Raw genomic sequence first — 25,552 nt, 5'->3', positions numbered from 1 at the left:
TTTTACGAACTTGATATTTAGGTATAATTTTAATGAACCATGTGATGTCTTTAAAAAAAACAAAAATACAATGAAGCTCGTAATTTGTGGGTTGCATGCAAGTTTTCTGTGTCTTAATTTAACCAATTAGGCTGGCGTTAAATAAAAGGACCTGCTGACACATCAATTGGAAACACTTCACAGCAGACACGACTTCTGAAGCTGTTTTCCTTCTCCCTTTTTTTTCTTCTTCCGCGAGTGCCGGTGTGGAAACATCTTAAATAAAGAGGGTCCATTCATGAACATGTAATAACCATGTCAGTTCGTGTTTTCTGCAAGCCGCATGGAAAAATCAGGCATCACCTTGCAGCCGTAAAGCTCACACAACATGGCTCTTGTCTCCGAGAAGTTGGGTCTACAGAAGCGGACCTGAAGAAGATATATATATATATTCCAGAACTTTGTTGTATATTCTTTAGTCACTATATGGGATATAAGAAAAAGAACAGGGATTTGGCAGGTAGCCATGTGGCTAGTAGTAGTGATGTAATTTCCCGTGGGGTTAAGCCAGCGCCGGCACTGTATGTCCATAAGGCCTTACTAATTTACAACCATAGCAGTGACAACATATCCTGGATGAAAATATCACATATTTTTCCTCCTCTTGATACTTTTTAGCTCATTGGTTCTTTCGAAAAGGTATTCGGATCAATTTTTCAAGAGGTAATAAACTTAATTCACTTGCCAAACCTAACTTTTAATTAGTCCTGTATGAACCCAACCAGAAATGCATAAGACTATCGGAGGTAGATGTGGCGCCCATGAGGGTTCAGTCGCCACAGAGGTACTGCACCTCACCCAGAAGTGTGGTGTCTCCCTTCTCTCAGGTAAGGTGGGAGTGCTGCCCGGAACCCCAACACCTGCATTCAACACTACACTACTCCAGGCCTGACCCTGGCTGGAGTGGGGGGAACCCAAAGGTAGGGGGAACAAGTAGTGGGTGTGGGTGGAGGAAGTAGTTAGAGGGAGCACTTTAGTAGGAGTATAAAATAGGGGAGCCATCTTAGGGTGGTGGTTCAGTGGTGGAGCAATCGTGTCAGTTCTAGGGAGCTGATCATAAGAACACCTCGGGACTGTTCAGAGGAACAGTCCGGGAGCAGAGTCTCATTAGGAGATCTGCTCCACAGTTAGGGCCAGGTCAGAAGGCCCTGGAGGGGAGCAGGGAGTAGGCTCCGTTCTACAGAAAGGATCCAAGGGGGTACGGCGTGTGAAGGACGGCACCCGTACGCCACGCATCTGTCAGAAGACAGAGGGATCGCTGCGGCATTCTAATCTCCCAGGAGGGTCAAATAGGTCCCGGATCCAACGTACTGGAAGGACTTCAGAGCATCCGAGCGGGATTGAGAATGGGCAGCGCAGAGCAGGAGGGAGAAGGACCAGAGTAAAGACGGTCAAAATAGGAACACGAGAAAGTGGGGTTCTGCCAGGTATTCCCAAGTTGCCTGAGGAAGGATTGAACCTCTGCCCGGTGAACGCAGCGCGACGCGGGAGGCCTTTACCTGTATAGTGCACCTGTGAAGTGTCTAAAGAACTGTGAGTAAAATCTTGGATGGCTGCACTGCACTGCCTATGTCTATTCTTCATCAGCATTATCGTTCCCCCTGCACTACAACGCCCAGCGTGACCCACTCTCCATCACCACACTGCCCTGAGGCCTGCTCCACCTGTGGGGAGCCGTCCCATCTCAAGCTGCCCTAACATCTGCCTCAGAGGATTGTAGCATCGCTGGTGATCATCATCAGGTACCACAGGTGGCGTCACGAACTTTCCCAAATCCTCATATATAATATCCCCCCTTTTGAGTGACCGTCCTGGGCCATGGACCAGGCCAGCCACCGTGATATCCCCCGGCTATCGGAGGCCCGGCTGCCGAGTACCCCACGGCCCTGGGGGCGCGTCAGACATTGTTAAGAGCTAAGAAAAATCCATTTCCAAATTCCCAGGAAGAGGATATTAAGTCAACAGGTAGGCCATAGTGATGAGAGAGCATGGTCGCTACTGCTCGGCTCTCGCCGAGTATTTTCGGTGTTGCTCGGCGGGGGCTCGGATCTCCTCCCTGCATGTTTGGCACTCTTTACAGAGCCAATGAACAAGCAGGGATTGTCTGCCACTCACTGTAATGCCGTAGCCATGTTGGTTGTGGCATTACAGTGATTGGCTGGCCACACAGCGTCATCAGGTCTATATCAGACCTGGCGCCGCCATGCTCGTCACAGTCACTCCAGATCAGGCAGTGTAGGGAGAGGTGCTGCTGAGCTAGGGAGAGATTCACTTGTTTCTAGTTAGTGTAGGTGTACCAAACTATATTAGAGACACATATCCATGTCAACTAACAGTCCTTCTGAGGACTAATCCATCTGCAGAGAAATCAGGCAGGCAGTGTATGTAGGCAGGCAGGCAGGGTATATAGCAGACTGCAGTGCATATAGCACAAGAGGCTCCATTCCAGTTCTGCCTTCTGCTGCTGTTAGATATTTCTAGAAATAGGCCCAGGTCTCAGGGGCCAGGAATATCTTTTTTGGCTCTTAATCCTCATTATTTGCTTAAAAAGCAATCCAGAGAACACCGTTTTTCTGCACCATTTGCTTGTTGGCACTGCAGAATACAGCCAGATCCTTTCCATATTACAGCGCTAAAAATCCAGCTATTTAAAACTGTGGTTTGTCCATCACACGGATCACATATAATTGCACTGAAAATACTGCCATTTCTGACCTCCATTAAACATTTGTTTCAGTGTGTCAGTGAAGCAGTTGCCACCAGTTTGCTGTTCAAAATAGTTACCTACAGGCCAGCTATTTAAAACTGTGGTTTGTCCGTCACACGGATCACATATAAGTTCGTTCCAAATTCAGTCATTTGTAGTGACCGTGGAAGATATTGTCCTCCATTTAAAATGGGCAAGGCACGTGGCAAGGGACGGGGAACTGGACGTCATGGTGATGGTGCATGCAGAGGCCGAGGCCGTGGGCAAACTGAAATTGTGCCACAACAAACACCCACGTCTTCTCGCTCGACCTTACTATCCCAATTAATAGGGGACCGCAGAACACCACTAGAGCACTGTGAAAAGGTTATTGGTTGGATAACCACCACCACCACCACCCTGTCTTCCACACGATCAAGTCTCAGTAGCTGTGGGTCTGGACCGCATATTCCTCACCATGAACCTCCTTCCTCCCACTATGCCGAGTGCCCAGAGACAACTGATTCCACACTTGGACACTCTGAAGAGCTGTTCACTTTTCCATTTATAGATTCGGGCCTCTCGCCCAGTCCACTTGAAGCGGGGCAAGAGGAGATCGCATGTAGCGATGCCCAAATATTTGAGCAGCCACGGTCACACGAAGGCGACGGTGGAAAAGTGTCACAAGAGGTGGACGATGATGAGACACAATTGCCAGAAATTCAGGAGGAGGACCAGAGTGCGGAAGTGGAAGACGAGGTGGTGGATGATATAGTAACTGACCCAACCTGGCAGGAGGACATGCAGAGCGAGGAGAGCAGCACACGGGGGGAGGGAGGAAGAGCACCCCAACAGACAGGAAGAAGCAGTGTGGTGGCCGCAGAAGGAAGGCAGGCGACCATTCCCCATAACACCAACACGAAGGAAGTTGCCAGTACAACTGTTAGGTCTTCCCGAGTCTGGTTGTTTTTTAAAGACTCTGCCAATAACCCCAAAAAGGCCATTTGCACCACCAAACAGGCCAGCATCAGCAGGGGTGGCAAAACTACCAGACTGACCACCACCAGCATGATCAGGCACATGGCAGCAAAGCACCAGACTTTGTGGGCCGAACCCCAGGGTCCAGGAACAGTGTCTGCGGGAGGCACCACTGCTTCTTCCGCTGTTGTGCATGCAAGCCAATCCCCTGTCCATGGTGCATGCGAAGATGCCTCCTGCCCTGCACCTGTCATTGCACACTCTCAAGTGGCAGCATCAGGAAGCACGTCCACGTCCTTGTCCCAGCGCAGCGTTCAGTTGTCCATATCCCAGTCCTTGGAACGCAAGCGCAAATACGCAGCCAACACTCCACATGCCACACTACTAAATTCCCACATTTCGTGACTGCTTGCGCTAGTAATGTTGCCTTTTAGGCTCGTGGAGACGGAAACATTCAGCAACCTGATGGCAGCGGCCGTTCCTCGGTACTCGGTCCCCAGCCGTCACTATTTCTCCTGGCGTGCGGTCCCCGCATTACACAAGCACGTGTCCCAAAACATTAGCCGTGCACTCAACAATGCGGTTATCGGGAAAGTCCACCTAACCACGGACACGTGGACAAGTGTGACTCGCCCCCTGGGCCGTGGGGTACCCGGAACCGGGCCTTCTAGTGTACGGTGCTGATGGGGGTAGTAGTGGCAACCTGATCCCGTGGCTCAGGGTGGTCAGACCAAATGATGTGGCAGTCTATTTGTACAGTTATGAATGTCCGACTACGCCACCCGTGGATTGCGGTCAGGGATGACAGCCGCTGCAAGGCAGACCGCTGAGGCTGATGTTGGTGTGCAGCACAGGGGTCGGATAACTCCCCACGGGAAGAGTGTAGCCTCAGGGCAGCGTATGTGAATGCTGGGTGTGATAGTGCAGGCCGCAGTAATAAGAGTTCAGAGTCCGCTTCAAACAGTCCAGGGTCTTTATTGTAGGTATTACTACTGACCCAACAGGAGTACCGGGCAGGAATGGGCCTGGGTGTCTGAGAGCATTCGTGCGAGCCCCACTGGTCAGGGTGAGTGTGAAGGCCTACCGTTCTCTCTCTGCCCTTGCTGACTATCCCCCTTTTCGTGGTGTAATCGCCCACGTCCCTGAGCTGGCCGTATACTTCGCCTGTATGGCTTGCGACTCGGGCCTTAAGTACCTTTTGCTTCTCCGTGCTGTACTGGTCCCTCTGTGTGGCGGAGCCTCCAGGCTTCTTAGGCCAAGGGACCTGAAATCCCTCGCGAGTTGGTTCTCTGCTGCTGGGCTTACAACCCTGACAGCCTCGGACCTCAATGTCCGGTAGTGTTGTTCTCTCAGCCAGGACCGGCTCTCGTCGCCTCTGTCCCTGGCTCGCAGCTTCTCCTCTGCCTCACGGACTCCTTGGCTACAGCTGAACTGTCCCTCCTTCTCTGGGACTAGTCTCAGTCCTGAGCTAGGTTGTCCAGTTCTCTCTAACCCTGCCCTCAGTTCCAGCTTTTATAGGGGCAGCCAGCTCCCCCTACTGGCCTGAGACAGGAGGTGCTGTATGCTAATTGTCCCTGACCAGGGAACCTCCCTCCTGCTCTCAGACACAGCCTTTAATATTTGTGGCATCCAGTCCTGGGGTGACACAAGTGCTTGTGGGCAGGAACGGTACATCTCGCTGACGGCACACTGGGTTAACCTAGTGGAAGCCGGGATCCAGTTGGACCTTGGGACGGAACACGTCCTCCCGACACCAAGGATCGCAGGCCATGGGTCAATCAAGGTTGCCCCCACAGTCTACAGCTACTGCACCTCATCCTCCTCAGCCTCCTCCTCCTCTTCAGCCTCCATCTCCGAAATGACCACATCAGTCACAAGCTGAAAGCACCGCAGCACTGCCTCGGCCAAGCGGAAACAGGCTGTGCTGAAGCTAATATGCTTAGGTGACAAACCGCACAATGCTGAAGAGTTGTGGACAGCTCTGGAAAAGCAGGCAGATCTGTGGTTCACACTGCGGAACCTACAGCCAGGCATCGTCGTGTGAGACAATGGCCGGAACCTGGTGGTGGCTCCGAGGCGAGGCGAGCACACACATACCATGCCTGGCCCATGTGCTTAACCTTGTGGTTTAGCGATTTCTCAAATCCTACCCGGAGCTGCCAGATCTGTATGTTAAAGTACGCCGCCTGTGTGCCCATTTTAGAAAGTCACTTACAACTTCCGCCGCACTTGCCGTGTTTCAGCAGCGTTTGCAGCTTCCGGCTCACAGACTTATGTCCCCACGCATTGGAATTCTACACTGCAGATGTTAGGGAAGGATTTGTGAGCAGAAGAGGGCAGTTCTTGAGTACCAGCATCAACAAGGCCGTCGGTATTCAGTTCAGACTCCACACATAAGACCTCAGGAGTGGACATGGATGTCAGACATATGTACCATCCTTCAAAACTTTGAGGACTCTCACCAAGTTGGTGAGCGGCGATGATGCCATAATTAGCGTCACCATCCCGCTTCTCTGTCTTCTGAAGAGTTCTCTGCTCACAATCAAAGAGGATGCATTGCAGGCGGAGCACGATGAGATGGAGCAAGGAACCATACAGGGTGATTACACACAGCCCAGCCTCATCTCATCCCAACGTGGACTGGGTGACAATGAGGAAGAGGAGGAGGAAGGACAGGTGCTAGTTTCATGCGCTATAGATGGTACTACCTGCACAACTGTCATAACGTCTGTTCAGCGTGGATGGCCTGAGGACAGAGAGGAGGAGGAGGAGAGCATGGCCACTCGTCCTCTTGGTAAGGACACGGAACTCTTGCCTGTTAGTAGTCTGGCTCGCATGGCTGAGTTTATGTTACACTGCCTGTCCCATGACTCTCGCGTTCTCAAAATTTTGGGTGACAGTCATTACTGATTGGTGACACTTCTAGACCCACGCTACAAGGAGAACTTTACATCTCTTATTCCTGTGGAGGACAGGTCTACATAAATCGGGCTGTACCAGAAGGCCCTTGTTGCGGAACTATTAAAAAATTTCCCATCAGGAAACACTGGCGGCAGAGGTCATAGTTCATTGGACAACCAAGGACTACAGGCGAGAGAGACACAACTCCAGTCCAGCAGAGGCAGGGGAACACTGTCAAAGTTCTGGGAGAATTTTCTCAGCCCCTCCCATCGCACAAGCCCTGAGGCGCGGGGTACTCTCACAAGGAGTGCAAAGTTTGGGAAGATGCTGATACCTCGCCGACCGTACCAACGTCCTCCGTGATTTCTCTGTGCCTTATAATTATTGGGTATCCAAGCTGGATACGTGGAATGAACTGGCTCTCTATGCCTTGGAGGTCCTGGCCTGCCCTGCCGCTAGCGTTTTATCAGAGCGGGTTTTTAGTGCCGCTGGTGGAATTATAACTTATAAGCGCATCCGCCTGTCAACTGAAAATGCTGACAGGCTGACTCTTATAAAAATGAACAAGGGCTGGATTGGGCCAGACTTCTCAACACCACCGAATGATAGCAGCGTAACATAAACTCAAATCCAGTGTCTTTTCTTGGGAGGTGTATTCCCATGCACCTCTTCACACCGACACATGGGTATATGCTTCCTGATTTTGGCTATTTGCTCTTGTCCTCCTCCTTCTCCTCATCCTCATCCTCCCCCACCCCACCATATCACCAGGGTGACCGTGGTCCGTGATGCTGTGTCACCCAGGGGGAATATAGGGGACTCGGTACCCAGGCCTTTTACCTTGCTTAGGAGGTCACAGCAGTCGGCTCCCGGGACTGTACTCTGGGTCTCTCTTTAAAAAGGGGTTTTAGTGTACAGTTTGCCTCGTGACGCCACCTGTGGTTTCCGGTAATTGTTACCAGTGCTGCTGCAGACCTCCGGGGGGTGATGGGATAGCAGCTGGGATGTTTCTGCTCCCCACAGGCGGAGCGGGCCCCCGGGGCAGGGTAGGTGCAAATGGTGGTGATGATGGAGCTTGCAGTGCAGGAGAGATGGCGCAGCAGGAGTAACTGACAGAGACAGGGGATTCACTTCAGTACCTTTACTGGTGCGGATGTCAGGTACGGTCCAGGGTACTCGGTAGGAAGGGTGCACTTCAGGACTTCTCCCCAGTGAGCGGGTATAAGGCCTCCTGGTCCGTGTCTCCCTCTCTCTAAGCTCCTGGCCAGCCTGCAACTGGGCCTAGCTTCTGTGTCGTGCTGTTCCTTCACCTGTCGCTTGGTAGTAGGACCTTTTTCTGGCAACCACTATCCCTGGATGCCGGGACCTTCGTGGTTCCTAGTCCTGTCAAGGCTTTAGCTTCAGGTCAACCAGGGACTTGTAGTCCTCCTGGTATGCCGGTGATCCCTACTGGGTATAAAGGACCCTGTAGGCGCGGACCCGGTGTCCGGTTTGTGTCTTGGGGTGAGCCTATGATGTTTCTCTGCCCCCTCAACTTCTCTCTCCTCTCCTCTTTGCCTCCGGCCACACTCGGGGACCTCAACTCAGCAGCAGACGTGCTGCGTCTTCACTGCTCTCAGTGGCAGCACACTCTCTGAACAACTAACTGGCTCCACCCTCCATATATATATCCCTATCCGGGCTCCCTCTGGTGGTATGAGGTGGAAGGGTGGAGGTGTTTGTTTGTAGTGAGGGCCTCTTGTGGAGAAGTCCGTCCATGCACCCTTTTGGGTCCTGTGGTACCTGTGAACAGCAGGGTGCCACATTCCCCCCTAGTACAATTCAGTACTCCCGGACTGAAGCATTTAGTAACAGGTTGCAACAATAACAATAATTATAATAACAATAACAAAGTTACAGTAAGTCCCGTAACCAGGTGTCCATTTCACCGATGAAAGTGTAACAAGAATAACATGAGGGACCCACCTGAAAACCCTCAACGTAGGCCCTGGGCGTGGCTACAGGGCATAAGTGATCCAGGTGCTGGACCACGTCTTCGGCCACGCCAAACGGGTTTTTGTTCAGTGGTCAAATAAGGGGGGCACTTTTGATGAGTGCAACTATTTACAAGGACAGTTTTTGGCTGCTCACAGTCCTCAGCCTACAAGTCTGTATACCCTTACGGGTAACCAAATGCACACAAAAACAAATTTTCTGTTTGTACCCTTATGGGTGACTTATTTATAACGTTCAGTCCCACTTACTGGTACTTAGTAGTGGGGCCCCCGCCGGGGGTACTTCTGATTTTTTCTGGCTGACCCAGCCGGGTCATCAGCCATGAACTGCGGGGGCATGTCCTCTTCCTCCTCGACTACGCGGTATACCTCGAGGGCATACCACCCGCGTTCCCCGTGGTGCCTAGTATAGGTGACATGGTCACCGGGGTACAAATTCCGGTCGGGATAGCCCTGCTCCAGATAGGGCTCAACATCCCGCCGGTTAACAAAGATGTCTCTGCTGAAGTGGGGATCGCGGATGAAGCCCCACCCAGCCTTCAAGTCGAATTTAACGACCAGTCCCTCTTCACAGGGACTAGGATTGGCAGATTCCGCTTGCCGGACTTGGGCTTTTGCGGCCTTGTTCCGGGCCTCCAACCGCTCGCAGCGTGCCCGCCGGGTGCGCCGCTCCTTCTCTAGTTGAAGGAGCTCCTGTTTGCAGAACTCCTTTCTTGCCAGCGCTTGGGCTTCGGTCTCCTGCGGGAACCCCATCAGGTCCCACCCCCTGGTTGTCCCATCTAAGCTCTTCTCCTCCTGGGCAGGCAACCGGGGGCGCTGGTGTCGGGAGTAGTGGGCACTGCTGTTGGTCCTCAAACCTGGTGGACCAGTCGAAAGAGGGCACTCCGTACACCCACTCGGGTGCCGGGGGTGGCGGTTCCGGGAGAGAGCCGAGCAAGAGGTCCTCGGAGTCAGTGCCCGGGGGTGGAGGTTCCGGGAGAGAGCCGAGCAGGAGGTCCTCGGAGTCAGCGCCCGGGGGTGGAGGTTCCGGGCTTAGCAGCTGCTCCAGGGTGTACATGGTTGGGTACAGGGGGTGCTGCTGTAGGAGGCCCAGGAGCAGGTCAGCGCTTGCAGCACCCAGGACTGGGGAACTCTTCCTACCTGCTCCTGTGCTGCACACGGCCTCCTGGCGCTCATCTGGCTCCACCGGGGCTGGGGTGCCGCTGATGGTACCCGGCGCTGGCTGCCGCCAAGCTGCTATCTTCGCCAGCAGCTCCTTCTTCCACCTGGCAACCGCTGCTCGCTGGGCCAATTCCACCTGTTGGCTCAGCTCCTGGATCTCATTCTGGTGGAATTCAGCATCCTCCGGGGTTAGTTTGACGTCTGTTCCCTCCAGGGTGAGGGGGGTCGTCAGCTCTTGCAGGCCAGAAGCGGAGGTTCGGTCCTGACCTCCTTCCATTCTGGCTGCCGGGTGCGGTCTGTCTAGACTGGTTAAGACCACATCCTGTCTCCATTTCTTCTCTCCTTCGCCCCTCCCTTTTTGGGGGCGGTTCCATGGCAGTCTGCTGTCGGTCACTCCCAGGGACGTCTTCCCCGCCTTGACGGACACATCTATGCGGACGGTCACAGTTGCAAGGGGTGGGTTGTGCTTTTGGCGCCATTCTGGGACCCGGCCCACGATGGGAGGTTCCATATTGTTGTCTTTAATCATGCACATAATGGCGCCCGTTCTTCAGTGACGAAATACAGTTCATATAAGGCACACAGTACCCGGTGGCAACGGGCACGAAATCCTGCTCGTGACGCCAGGAAAGAGAGCTGTGTCACCCAGGGGGAATATAGGGGACTTGGTACCCGGGCCTTTTACCTTGTTTAGGAGGTCACGGCAGTCGGCTCCCGGGCCCGTACTCTGGGTCTCTCTTTAAAAAGGGGTTTAAGTGTACAGTTTGTCTCGTGACGCCACCTGTGGTTTCCGGTAATGGTTACCGGCGCTGCTGCAGACCTCCGGGGGGTGATGGGATGGCAGCTGGGATGTTTCTGCTCCCCACAGGTGGAGCAGGCCCCGGGGGCAGGGTAGGTGCAAATGGTGGTGATGCTGGGGCTAACAGTGCAGGAGAGATTTTGCAGCAGGAGTAACTGACAGAGACAGGGGATTCACTTCAGTACCTTTACTGGTGCGGATGTCAGGTACGGTCCAGGGTACTCGGTAGGAAGGGTGCACTTCAGGACTTCTCCCCAGTGAGCGGGTATAAGGCCTTCTGGTCCGTGTCTCCCTCTCTCTAAGCTCCTGTCCAGCCTGCAACTGGGCCTAGCTTCTGTGTCGTGCTGTTCCTTCACCTGTCGCTTGGTAAGGACCTTTTTCTGACAACCACTATCCCTGGACGCCGGGGCCTTCGTGGTTCCTAGTCCTATCAAGGGTTTAGCTTCAGGTCGACCAGGGACTTGTAGTCCTCCTGCTATGCCGGTGATCCCTAATGGGTATAAAGGACCCTGTAGGCACGGACCCGGGGCCCTCAAATCAGCAGCAGACGGGCTGCGTCTTCACTGTTCTCAATGGCAGCACACTCTCTGAACAACTAACTGACTCCACCCTCCATATATATATCCCTATCCGGGCTCCCTCTGCTGGTATGAGGTGGAAGGGTGGAGGTGTTTGTTTGTAGTGAGGGCCTCTTGTGGAGAAGTCCGTCCATGCACCCTTTTGGGTCCTGTGGTACCTGTGAACAGCAGGGTGCCACAATGCAACACCTACATAATTTTTTTAAAGGGTGCTCATTTTTTTTACAGCCTGTTCATGTATACCCCACTGGGGTAAATGTTTGTCAGCCCATAGACTTAGTGCATGGGCATTACAAGTATAGGAGACCCGCTCCTTTCTAATGGGAACATTTTTTATGAGGCCCTCTAAGTTTCTTCCAAGGTGAATTGGTGTGCCTCCCAAATTTTGGCAGCCCTTGCATTCACTGCATAGGCCAACACTATGGGAGACCCTCTCCTTTCTAATGGAAACATGTTGTACTCGTTACTGTGGCCCTACTCTATGAGTCTTTAAATTCTTAGTTGGGTTTTTCCTAAATTTGGTCAGCCGTTGGACTCACTGCATACCCTATAACTGTATAGCAGACCCTCTCCTTTCTAATGGGAATGTGGCGCCCCTGAGGGTTTAGTCGCCATAGAGGTACTGCACCTCACCCAGAGGTGTGGTGTCTCCTTCTCTCAGGTAAGGAGGGAGTGCTGCCCGGAACCCAAACACCCACATTCAACACTACACTACTCCAGGCCAGCTGGAGGGGCAAGATGCACTGTGTATCCTGCTGAGCCCTGTCCCTGGCTGGAGTGGGGGGAACCAAAGGTAGGGGGAACCAGTAGTGGGTGAGGGTGGAGGATGCAGAACAGAGGAGCACCATAATAGGTATATGTGGCGCCCCTGAGGGTTCTGTCGCCACAGAGGTACTGCACCTCACCCAGAGGTGTGGTGTCTCCCTTCTCTCAGGTAAGGAGGGAGTGCTGCACGTTACTCGAACACCTACATCCAACACTACACTACCCCAGGCCAGCCGGAGGAGCAAGAAGCAATGTAGTTTTCTGCTGAGCCCTGATCCTGGCTGGGGTGGGGGGAACCAGTAGTGGGTGTGGGTGGAGGAAGTAGTTCAGGGGAGCACTTATACAGTAGATATATAAAAAGGTAGACATCTTAAATTAGATAGGGAGTTGGAGTAGGGACCGTTCAGAGGAACAGTCTGGGAGCAGAGTCTCTGTAGGAGCTCTGCTTCACTACAAGGGACCAGGACTGAGGCCCAGGAGGGGAGCAGGGAGTAAGCTCCGTTCTGTTGAAAGGATCCTAGGGGAGTACGGCGAGTGCGGGCGGCACCCGTACACTCCGAACCTGCCAAGTGTCAGGAGGATCTAGGCCGCAAGAAGGGCACCGGCCCCTGGCCCAGTCGTGCAGCTTCAGGCCTCGGCTGGAAAAAACGGAGGCTTCTAGCTTTTATACCCAGAAGCCGAACCCCCACTTCAATCCAAGTAATGTCAAGCAGGTCTGTGCAACTCCGACGGACAGGGGGGACCTCGCAGCACCCGAACAGGATTCACAGTGGGAAGCGCAGGGCAGGAGGGAGTAAAGACCCAGCGTGAAGTCGGTCTAGAGAGGTACATAAGAAAGTGGGGTTCCGCCAGGTACACCCGAGCTACCTGAGGAAGGACTGAACCCCTGACCGGTGAACGCAGTGCAGCGCGGGAGGCTTGCACCAGTACTGTGCACCCGTGGACTGTCTAAGAACTGTGAGTAAATCTCGGATGACTGCACCGCACTGCCTCCGCTCCTTTATTTCGCCGGTGCCATTTCCATCCCTGCACTACAACGCCCAGCGCACCTCCATTTATTCTACACTGCCCTGAGGCCTGCTCCACCTGTGGGGAGCCGTTCCATCTCAAGCTGCCCTATCATCTGCCTCAGAGGACTGTCGCAGCGCTGGTGATCCTCACCAGGTACCACAGGTGGCGTCACAAATAATTCCAAAAACCCCAAATAATAGAAGTTTCCCCATTTCACTGACCGCCCTGGGTCACGGACCGGGCCAGCCACCGTGATATCCCCCGGCAACCAGAGGCCCGGCTGCCGAGTACCCCACGGCCCTGGGGGCGCGTCATATATATAAGGGGAAGCCATCTTAGGGTGGCAGGTCAGTTAGTCAGTCAGTGAATAGCAAGGAGAGGAGGGGAGCAGAGTCTCTTTAGGAGCTCTGCTCCATAAGTGGGGCCTAGCAATAGAGGCCCAGGAGGGGAGCAGAGGAGAAAGGCTCCGTTCTACAGAAGGGATCCCAGGGGGTACGGTGAGTGCAGGACGGCACCCGTACGCCCCGAATCTGCCAGGTGTCAGAGGGATCAGGCTGCAAGAAGGGACCGGCCCCTGGACCAGCCATGTTACTCCAGGTCTCGGCTGGAAAAACCAGAGGCGTTTGCACTTCCATGGTGCAGTTGCCACAGTCTTACCTTAGTCACCGTGAAGGTCAAGTAGGTCCGGGAACTCCAGGTTGCCCAGAGGGACTTCAGAGCAGCCGATCGGGACTGTGTGTGGGAAGCGCAGGGCAGGAGGGAGAAGACCCAGCGTGAGAAGTCGGTCTAGTAAGGAACATAAAGAAAGCGGGGATCCGTCAAGAGCTCCTAACCTATTTGAGAAAGTGCTGAACCCCTTGGCTGACACGGGAGGCTGACACCCGTACCGTGTACCTGAGAAACCTTGAACAAGAACTGTGAGTAAAACTCGGATGACTGCACTGCACTGCCTCTGTCAGTTATTTTCGCTGTGCCATCTCGCCTGCACTACAAGCCCCAGCATCACCACCATTAGCACCTACACTTCCCCAGGGGCCCGCTCCGCCTGTGGGGAGCAGAAACATCCCAGCTGCCATCCCATCACCCCCCGGAAGTCTGCAGCAGCGCTGGTCCAAATTACCAGAAACCACAGGTGGCGTCACGATCAAACTACAAACTCCATATAAACAATTAACCTCCCCATTTTGTTGACCGCCCTGGGCCACGGACCGGGCCACCGCCACTGTGACATATATCTCATCCCCCAGTATCTGTAAGGCCCGGCTGCTGAGTACCCCACTGCCCTTGGGGCGCATCAGGAATATGTCGTACTCGTTACTGTGGCCCTGCTTTATGTGTCTTTAAATTCTTAGTGGAGTTTTTCCCGAATTTTGGCAGCCCTTGCAGTCACAGCATGGGCATTACCACTATAGGAGCCCCGTTCCTTTATAATGGGAACATTTTTTTTTTTTCTGAGACCCTCCTCTATGTCTCTTCAAAGGGGTATTGGGTTGCGTCCGAATATTTGGCAACCCTTGCAGTCAATGCATACGCAATAACAGTATAGGAGACCCACTCGTTAATTATGGGAACAACAAAGCATAGCCGGCTGATGGCTCTCTAACAATAGCGAGGGCCGACTGCTGGCCTTTTAAGAATAGTAAGGGCTGCCTGATGGCCCTATAAAAATAGGCTTTGTGACTTTCAGAGTCCCTCCATCATAAATAAAACAGGATGTGTCTGATGATGTGTCACACACCACATTGCCAGATAAGGTTGTAAAATGTTAAAATGATATTTCCCGGTGAATGCATTTGTCTTAAAAAATAAGTCTGCAATGACAGGTGCATGGCGGGAGGCATCTTCGCAGGCGCCAAGGATCACTTCTGATGGGCACACTTTTAGGCAGTAACCTGGGTGTCAGAGATGCTTCCAGGGTTCTTCCCCATGCTGTTCCCACAGCACATGGCCAGATAAGGTTGTAAAATGTTAAAATGACATTTCCCGGTGAATGCATTTGTCTTTGTTGAAAGCAATTCAAAAGTGCAAAAACACATCAAAAACGCTACATGTGAACATAGACCAAGGTGTGGAGGAGTATTTGGTTATTTATTTTGCCTTATATACAAGTCATTACCCTGGAAAGAATGTTCCTTAACATATTTCCCAGGAAAATCCATTTTGGTTTTGTTTTTGTATGTTTTATTGTGAGTCCGTAAAAGTGGCGTAATACCTCTGACCACGTTGTTGACAGCAGTGACCTGGGGGTCAGAAATGCTTCCAGGGGTCTTCCCCATGCTGTTCCCATGTCATTTGAGCACTGTTCCCATCGATTTGGGCAATTTTTAGGCCCTCTGCAGACCGCCGGGGGGAGCCGCCCGAAAAATGCTTGAGTTTCCCATAGACTTACATTGGGCTCGTTGCTTGGTCCGAGCACCCGAGTATTCCAATGTGCTCGATCCGAGCAACGAGCACCCGAGCATTTTAGTGCTCGCTCATTACTAGTAGGCCACTATGGTCAGAAAGGAGGAGGACTGGAGGACTCACCATAACCATACATTTTAGAATCACAGCATATAATACTATGTCTCTCCTCTAGAGGGACCGCAGGGAAAATTAATACTTGTCATCAGACTCCTCTTAGGTGATTGACAAGGGTCCAGACAGTGATAACATGTAACAGCTTATTTTGAAGGAGACTTTTGAACGTTTTACAGAAAGGGATTGTCCTGCTCTTGACAACTTGTTATCACAGGTCACCTCCTCCTCCTCCTGTACAATGACTGATAACATCTCTATATACAGGAGATAACACAGGATCCACCATTCACAATAGGTGATGCCACAGATCACTTCCTCCTCCTCCTGTACAATGACTGATAACCCCTCTATATACAGTAGATAACACAGGATCCACCATTCACAATAGGTGATGTCACAGCTTACCTCCTCCTCCTGTACAATGACTGATAACACCTCTATATACAGTAGATAACACAGGATCCACCATTCACAATAGGTGATGTCACAGCTCACCTCCTCCCCCTCCTCCCCCTCCTGTACAATGACTGATAACATGTCTATATACAGTAGATAACACAGGATCCACCATTCACAATAGGTGATGTCACAGCTCACCTCCTCCTGTATAATGACTGATAACACCTCTATATACAGTAGATAACACAGGATCCATCATTCACAATAGGTGATGTCACAGCTCACCTCCTCCTCCTGTACAATGACTGATAACACCTCTATATACAGTAGATAACACAGGATCCACCATTCACAATAGGTGATGTCACAGCTCACCTCCTCCTCCTCCTGTACAATGACTGATAACACCTCTATATACAGTAGATAACACAGGATCCACCATTCACAATATGTGATATCACAGCTCACCTCCTCCTCCTGTATAATGACTGATAACACCTCTATATACAGTAGATAACACAGGATCCATCATTCACAATAGGTGATGTCACAGCTCACCTCCTCCTCCTCCTGTACAATGACTGATAACACCTCTATATACAGTAGATAACATAGGATCCACCATTCACAATAGGTGATGTCACAGCTCACCTCCACCTCCTGTACAATGACTGATAACACCTCTATATACAGTAGATAACACAGGATCCACCATTCACAATATGTGATATCACAGCTCACCTCCTCCTCCTGTATAATGACTGATAACACCTCTATATACAGTAGATAACACAGGATCCATCAATCACAATAGGTGATGTCACAGCTCACCTCCTCCTCCTCCTGTACAATGACTGATAACACCTCTATATAAAGTAGATAACACAGGATCCACCATTCACAATAGGTGATGTCACAGCTCACCTCCTCCTGTACAATGACTGATAACACCTCTATATACAGTAGATAACACAGGATCCACCATTCACAATAGGTGATGTCACAGCTCACCTCCTCCTCCTGTACAATGACTGATAACACCTCTATATACAGTAGATAACACAGGGTCCATCATTCACAATAGGTGATGTCACAGCTCACCTCCTTCTCCTCCTGTACAATGACTGATAACACCTCTATATACAGGCAAATAAAAATTTCAAATCGCTATGAGATCAGACTACATCACGTTGGTTTGTAGTCAGTTACCATGGACACACATAAAATGCTGAATACATACAATGGTAGAATATTTTTAACCCAGCCTTTTCAGAAATATACCTTACCCGCAGTCGACGACCTTATTACTCTGCCATTACTCCTATTCGACAATCAGATCCACTTTGTGAAAAATGTTGCACTTAACCATTAGAACAAAACCAGGGGATGTCTTCTAATTACTGTGGTTATGACACATCCCTGAATATAAGGAACGCAAACCACAGCATTTGAGACCCCCAGTGACACCATTACACTGTGCAACACTTTTTTTTATAACACTTTTAATCCTATGTGGATTCATAGCATTTAAAGGGACGGCAGCACAATGAAACAACAATCGCAACAAAAAATCTCAAATATGGTCCAGAAGAACCAAGAATAATTCTTTAAATGGATGGTGGGTCGCAGCACACAGACCGCCACCGATCAGTGGGTAGTCTATGGATAGGTGATAACATTTTTTTTTACCAGGCCACCCCTTTAATTGGACTATATTTGCCTGCACATATAATGTTGTCACCTGGACCTAAGAAATTGACTCACTGATTTCTATAGGTTATTGTTGTGGGCATGATCTGTAATGTGTGTAGTAGTCAGTGCACGGAAGGGAGGAGGAGAAAAGCCGCTTATAGTGTAACTAGCTATTGAACCCGTTCATTTTTATTGGTATATGGTCTCCCATGCTGGTATGTGCTGCCCCCCTCCTGGTATTTGTGGTATTTGTGCTGCCCCCATCCTGTCCCCACCATCCTATCCTGGCATGCATGGCACCCCTCACACCCAATCCTGATATGCATGGCACCCCTCACCCCCTATCCTGGCATGCATGGCACCCGTCACCCACAATCCTGGTATGCATGGTGCCTCTCACCCCCAATCCTGGTATACATGGCACCTCTCACCCCCAATCCTGGTATACATGGCACCCCTCACCCCCAATCCTGGTATGCATGGCACCCTTCATTCCCAATCCTGGTATGCATGGCACCCCTCACCCCCAATCCTGGTATGTGTGGTACACCATTCCTCATTCCTATCCTGGTATGTATCATATCCCTCATCCCCAATCCCGGTATGCATGGCCCCTCATCCCTATCCTGGTATGCATGGCCCCTCATCCGAATCCTGGTATGCCTTTCACCCCTCATCCCCAATCCCGGTATATATGGCACCCCTCATCCCCAATCCCGGTATGCATTGCACCCCTCATCCCCAATCCCGGTATGCATGGCACCCCTCATCCCCAATCCCGGTATGCATGGCACCCCTCATCCCCAATCCTGGTATGAATGGCACCCCTCATCCCCAATCCCGGTATGCATGGCACTCCTCATCCCCAATCCTGGTATTCATGGCACCCCTCATCCCCAATGCTGGTATGCATGGCACCCCTCATCCCCAATCCTGGTATGCATGGCTCCCTCATCCCCAATCCTGGAATGCATGGCACCCCTCATCCCCAATCGAGGTATGCATGGCACCCCTCATCCCCAATCCTGGTATGCATGGCTCCCTCATCCCCAATCCTGGTATGCATGGCTCCCTCATCCCTAATCCTGTTATGCATGATACCCCTCATCCCCAATCCTGGTATGCATGACACCCCTCATCCCCAATCCTGTTATGCATGGCTCCCTCATCCCCAATCCTGGTATGCATGGCTCCCTCATCCCCAATCCTGGTATGCATGGCACCCCTCATCCCCAATCCTGGTATGCATGGCACCCCTCATCCCTATCCTGGTATGCATGCCTCCCTCATCCCCAATCCTGATATGCATGGCACCCCTCATCCCCAATCCTGGCATGCATGGTACTCCTCATCCCTATCCGGGTATGCATGGGCTCCTCATCCCCAATCCTGGTATGCATGGTACCCCCTCATCCCTATCCTGGTATGCATGGTCCCCTCACCCCCAATCCTCGTATGCATGGCACCCCTCATCCCCAATCCTGGTATGTATGGCACCCCTCACCCCTAATCCTGGTATGTGTGGTACCACATCCCTCATCCATCCTGGTATGCATGGCTCCCTCATCCCCAATCCTGGTATGCATGCCTCCCTCATCCCCAATCCTGATATGCATGGCACCCCTCATCCCCAATCCTGGCATGCATGGCACTCCTCATCCCTATCCGGGTATGCATGGGCTCCTCATCCCCAATCCTGGTATGCATGGTACCCCCTCATCCCTATCCTGGTATGCATGGTCCCCTCACCCCCAATCCGGGTATGCATGACACCGCTCATCCCCAATCCTGGTATGCATGGCACCCCTCACCCCTAATCCTGGTATGTGTGGTACCCCATTCCTCATCCATCCTGGTATGCATGGCTCCCTCATCCCCAATCCTGGCATACTTGCTACCCCTCATCTCCAATTCTGGTATGCATGGCACCCCTCATCCCCAATTCTGGTATTCATGGCTCCCTCATCCCCAATCCTGGTATGTATGGCACCCCTCATCCCCAATCCTGGTATGCATGGCTCCCTCACCCCCATTCTGGTATGCATGGCACTCCTCATCCCTATCTTGGTATGCATGGGCTCCTCATCCTCAATCCTGGTATACATGGTACCCCTCATCCCTATCCTGGCATACTTGGTACCCCTCATCCCCAATTCTGGTATGCATGGCACCCCTCATCTCCAATCCTGGTATGCATGGCTCCCTCATCCCCATCCTGGTATGCATTGCACTCCTCATCCCTATCCTGGTATGCATTGGCCCCTCATCCCCAATCCTGGTATACATGGTACCCCTCATCCCTATCCTGGCATACATGGTACCCCTCATCCCTATTTTGGTATGTATGGTACCCCTCATCCTGGTATGCATGGCACCCCTCATCCCTATTCTGGTATGTATGGCCCCCCTCATCTTGGTATACATGATACCCCTCATCCCCAATCCTGGTATGCATGGCACCCCTCATCCCCAATCCTACTATACATGGCTCCCTCATCCCCAATCCTGATATGCATGGCACCCCTCATCCCCAATCCTGGTATGCATGGCTCCCTTACCCCAATCCTGGTATGCATGGTACCCTCATCCCTATCCTGGCATACATGGTACCCATCATCCCTATCCTGGTATGTATGGTACCCCTCATCCTTGTATGCATGGCACCCCTCATCCCTATTCTGGTATGTATGGTACCCTCATCCTGGTATACATGGCACCCCTCATCCCTATTCTGGTATGTATGGTACCCCTCATCCTGGTATGCATAGCACCCCTCATCCCAATTCTGGTATGTATGGCCTCCTCATCCCCGAAACCTGGTATGCATGGCACCCAATCCCTCATCCTAGTATGCATGGCACCCAATCCCTCATCCTAGTATGCATGGCATCCTTCATCCTTATCCTGGTATGCGTGGTACCCCTCATCCCTATTCTGGTAAGCATGATACCCCTCATCCTGTTATGCATGGCACCCCATCCCTCATCTTGGTATGCATGGTACCCCGCATTCCTATCCTGGTATGTATGGTACCCCTCATCCCTATTCTGGTATGCATGGCACCCCTCAGCCCCCAATCCTGGTATGCATGGTCTCCTCACCCCCCAATCCTGGTATGCATGGTCCCCTCACCCCCCAAACCTGGTATGCAAGGTCCCCTCACCTCCCAATCCTGGTATGTATGGTCCCCTCACCCCCCAATCCTAGTATGCATGGTCCCCTCACCCCCCCAATAATGGTATGTGTGGTACCCCTCATTCTGGTATGCATGGTCCCCTCACCCCCCAATCCTGGTATGCATGGTCCCCTCACCCCGCAATCCGGGTATGTGGGGTACCCCTCACCCCCAATCATGGTATGCATGGTCCCCTCACCCGCCAATCCTGGTATGCATGGTCCCCTCACCCCCCAATCCTGGTATGTGTGGTATCCCTCACCCCCCAATCCTTGTATGCATGGTCCCCTCACCCCCCAATCCTGGTATGTGTGGTACCCCTCACCCCCCAATCCTGGTATGTGTGGTACCCCTCATCCTGGTATGCATGATCCCCTCACCCCACAATCCTGGTATGCATGGTCCCCTCATCCCCCAATCCTGGTATGTGTGGCCCCCTCATCCCCCAATCCTGGTATGTGTGGCCCCCTCATCCCTTTCACACTGTACACACATACAAAAACAGTTATACTCACCTTTCTTCTCTGTGCTCCAGCGCTGCGGTGTCCTGTTCTGCCGGAGGCCGGGGGAGGAGTGTGGCGTCCGAGCACCGCGCTGTCAAGCGCCTTTTTGCTGAAGACACACTGCAAATGTGTCTTCAGTAAAATGGCGCCAGATAGCGCTATGTTCATGCGCCGATCCGACGCCTCACTCCTGCCCCGGTGTCCGGCGAAGAGAGGCGCCGCAGCAACGCTCCTCCCGGTCAGGTAAGTATGTAAGTATGGCGCCGGAGATCGCGGTATGCATTCAGTGTCTATGCATATCGTGATCTCCGGCGTGATACACTCCTCTTACCTGTAACGGCTCCATACGTTCTTCTGTCTGGAGCCAGACTGTGCGCCACGCATGCGCAGTCTATCGAGGCTTCAGACAGAGACATGCATCCCCGGTTATATTATAGATTGTGGAAACACTCCACAAGACCTGCTATATACCGGGAACACCCCACAAAACCTGCCGTAAACTGGGAACACCCCACAAGACCTGCCATATACTGGGAACACCCCACAAGACCTGCCGTATACTGGGAACACTCCACAAGACCTGCAATATACCGGAAATACCCCACAAGACCGTCCGTATACTGGGAACACGCCACAAGACCTGCCATATACCAGGAACACCCCACAAGACCTGCCGTAAACTGGGGACACCCCACAAGACCTGCCGTATACAGGGAACACACCACAAAACTTGTCGTATACCAAGAATACCCCACAAGACTTGTTGTATACCGGGCACACCCCACAAGACTTGCCGTATACCAGCAACACCCCACAAAACTTGCCGTATACCGGGAACACCCCACAAGACTTGCCGTATACCGGGAACAACCCACATGACCTGCCATATACTGAGAACACCCCACAAGACCCGCCGTATAACAGGAAACCCAACAAGACCTACCATATACTGGGAACACCCCACAGGACCTGCTGTATACCGGGAACACCCCACAAGCCTGCCATATACTGGGAACATCCCACAAAACCTGCTGTATACCAGGAACACCCCACAAGACCTGCCGTACACCAGGAACACCCCACAAGACCTGCTGTATACCAGGAACACCCCACAAGACTTGTTGTATACCGGGAACACCCCACAAGACATGCCATACATCAGAATTACCCCACAAGACCTGCCGTATATTAGAAACACCCCACAAGACCTGCCGTATAACAGAAACACCGCACAAGACCTGGCGTATACCGAGAACACCTCATAAGACCTGCCGTATATCAGAAATACCCCACAAGACCCACCGTATACCAGGAACACCCCACAAGGCCCGCCGTATACCGGGAATGCCCCACAAGACCCGCCGTATACCAGGAACACTCCACAAGACCTGCCGTATATAAGAAACAACCCACAATACCTGGCGTATACCGAGAACACCTCATAAGACCTGCTGTATATCAGAAATACCCCACAAGACCCACCGTATACCAGGAACACCCCACAAGGCCCGCCGTATACCGGGAATGCCCCACAAGACCCGCCGTATACCAGGAACACTCCACAAGACCTGCCGTATATAAGAAACAACCCACAATACCTGCCGTATACTGGGAACACCCCACAAGACCTGCTGTATACCGGGAACATTCCACAAGACCGGCTGTATACCAGAAACACCCCACAAGACCTGCCATATACCAGGAACACCCCACAAGACCTGCCATATATCAGAAACACCCCACAAGACCTGCCATATATCAGAAAAACCCCACAAGACCTGCCATATACAGGGAACACCCTACAAAACCTGCCATATATCAGAAACACCCCACAAGACCAGCTGTATACTGGGAACACCCCACAATACCTGCCATATACCGGGAACACCCCACAAGACCTGCCATATATTAGAAACACCCCACAAGACCTGTCATATACCGGGAACACCCCACAAGACCTGCCATATATCAGAAACACCCCACAAGACCTGCCATATAAGGGAACACCCGACAAGACCTGCCATATATCAGAAACACCCCACAAGACCTGCTGTATATCGGGAACACCCTACAATACCTGCCATATACCGGGAACACCCCACAAGACCTGCCATATATCAGAAATACCCCACAAGACCTGCCATATATTAGAAACACCCCACAAGACCTGTCATATACCGGGAACACCCCACAAGACCTGCCATATATCAGAAACACCCCACAAGACCTGCCATATACCAGGAACACCCCACAAGACCTGCCATATATCAGAAACACCCCACAAGACCTGCTGTATACCGGGAACATTCCACAAGACCGGCTGTATACCAGAAACACCCCACAAGACCTGCCATATACCAGGAACACCCCACAAGACCTGCCATATATCAGAAACACCCCACAAGACCTGCTGTATACCGGGAACATTCCACAAGACCGGCTGTATACCAGAAACACCCCACAAGACCTGCCATATACCAGGAACACCCCACAAGACCTGCCATATATCAGAAACACCCCACAAGACCTGCCGTATACCGGGAACACCCCACAATACCTGCCATATACCGGGAACACCCCACAAGACCTGCCATATATCACAAACACCCCACAAGACCTGCCATATATTAGAAACACCCCACAAGACCTGCCGTATACCGGGAACACCCCACAAGACCTGCCGTATACCGGGAACACCCCACAAGACCTGCCGTATACCAGGAACACCCCACAAGACCTGCCGTATACCGGGAACACCCCACAAGACCTGCCATATATCAGAAACACCCCACAAGACCTGCCGTATACCAGGAAACACCCCACAAGACCTGCCATATACCAGGAACACCCCACAAGACCTGCCATATACCAGGAACACCCCACAAGACCTGCCGTATACCGGAAACACCCCACAAGACCTGCCGTATACCAGGGAACACCCCACAAGACCTGCCATATACCAGGAACACCCCACAAGACCTGCCATATATCAGAAACACCCCACAAGACCTGTCGTATACCAGGGAACACCCCACAAGACCTGCCATATATCAGAAACACCCCACAAGACCTGCCATATATTAGAAACACCCCACAAGACCTGCCGTATACCGGGAACACCCCACAAGACCTGCTGTATACTGGGAACACCCCACAAGACCTGCCGTATACCGGGAACACCCCACAAGACCTGCCGTATACCAGGAACACCCCACAAGACCTGCCGTATACCGAGAACACCCCACAAGACCTGCTGTATACTGGGAACACACCACAAGAAATGCCGTATACCGGGACCCGCTATGCTATGTTCCAATCATCTATTCACCACAATTTAGCCCTTCTTACAATCAGTCAGACCTTCACATTCGCTCATTTTTCCTATTTCCGACTAATCACCTTGAAGAACTGACTGTTCACTCGCTGCCTAATAAATCCTTCCAAACCCATTGTCACCGGATCTCCGAGCAGACTCCAGCATCCGTCCATTCTGTGTCCCTGTCGTCCAACAAAATCTAAAATTTTTGATGGGAATATTTCGTATTTGTCATCATTTCTTACAAATCATCAGTACGTGATTTTTTAACAGGTTTCGTGCCCATTCCTGGCAGAATCATGCCGCCTTAGTACAGGAAGACAGAAGAATATCTCCCAGACTTGGTTTGCTTGTTTACTGCCTTGCTGCCATCTATTGGTGGTTCTTCTCCTTCTCACAAGACTTACTTCGGCCTATATCACACACGTGTCCCATTGATCCGGCCAACTATGAGCACATTTTTTCCGTGAGCTCCGCCAGCCAATCAGATGCCTTTATACTTCCAGGTCAAATTTTTCTTACAGCTACACACTGTATCCAGAGGTTAGCGGGACTTTGTGTTTTTGGCACTGAAAAGTCTTCCTCTTCTACTGTACAGAAAGACACGGGCCAGGACTCGCCCCAGAGCCGCACTCACAAAAAAAAAATTTTTTTCTAACAAGTGAAGGGGAAAAAAAATGCTACAGGGTGTGACGGCTGGAAAAAAATATATCACGTTTCCGATACATTGGGGAGGATTTTATGCACAAATTTTATGCACGGATTTTAGGCATGTAAAATCCTCAGCATTTCACAGTCCATTGAAGTGGATGAGTTTTCACTTAATCTCATTCACAAGTTGCAATTTTTCTTTTTTTTTTGGGTGCGGAAAAATTGAGTTTATTTTTGCAGTTGAAAATTTTTGTTGCAGAAACGCACATTTTTGGTGAGGATTTTACCCATAGATTCCAATGGGGACACTTAATCTGCAGGTTAAACTCCTGGCCTGGCATTATTTTGTAATGTTTTTTTGATGGGAAACGGGGGGCTCTGCAA

General features: G+C 51.7%; 1 long non-coding RNA gene across 1 annotated transcript; it reads right to left on the bottom strand.

The window, feature by feature from the left end:
- On the bottom strand, window positions 1-24,717 carry LOC141164204 (uncharacterized). Its single transcript, XR_012250879.1, has 3 exons — window positions 24,601-24,717; window positions 13,570-13,698; window positions 1-408 (listed from the first exon to the last, which is right to left on the bottom strand). It is a non-coding gene; the product is annotated as an uncharacterized lncRNA (long non-coding RNA).
- Window positions 24,718-25,552: the final 835 nt, after the last annotated feature.

Source organism: Phyllobates terribilis, unplaced genomic scaffold, assembly GCF_046119375.1.
Source record: "Phyllobates terribilis strain yellow unplaced genomic scaffold, ASM4611937v1 Scaffold_10__3_contigs__length_209671492, whole genome shotgun sequence".
NCBI lineage: Eukaryota > Metazoa > Chordata > Amphibia > Anura > Dendrobatidae > Phyllobates > Phyllobates terribilis.
Note: the sequence above shows the minus strand (reverse complement) of the source record. Positions and strands in the feature narration are given on the sequence as shown.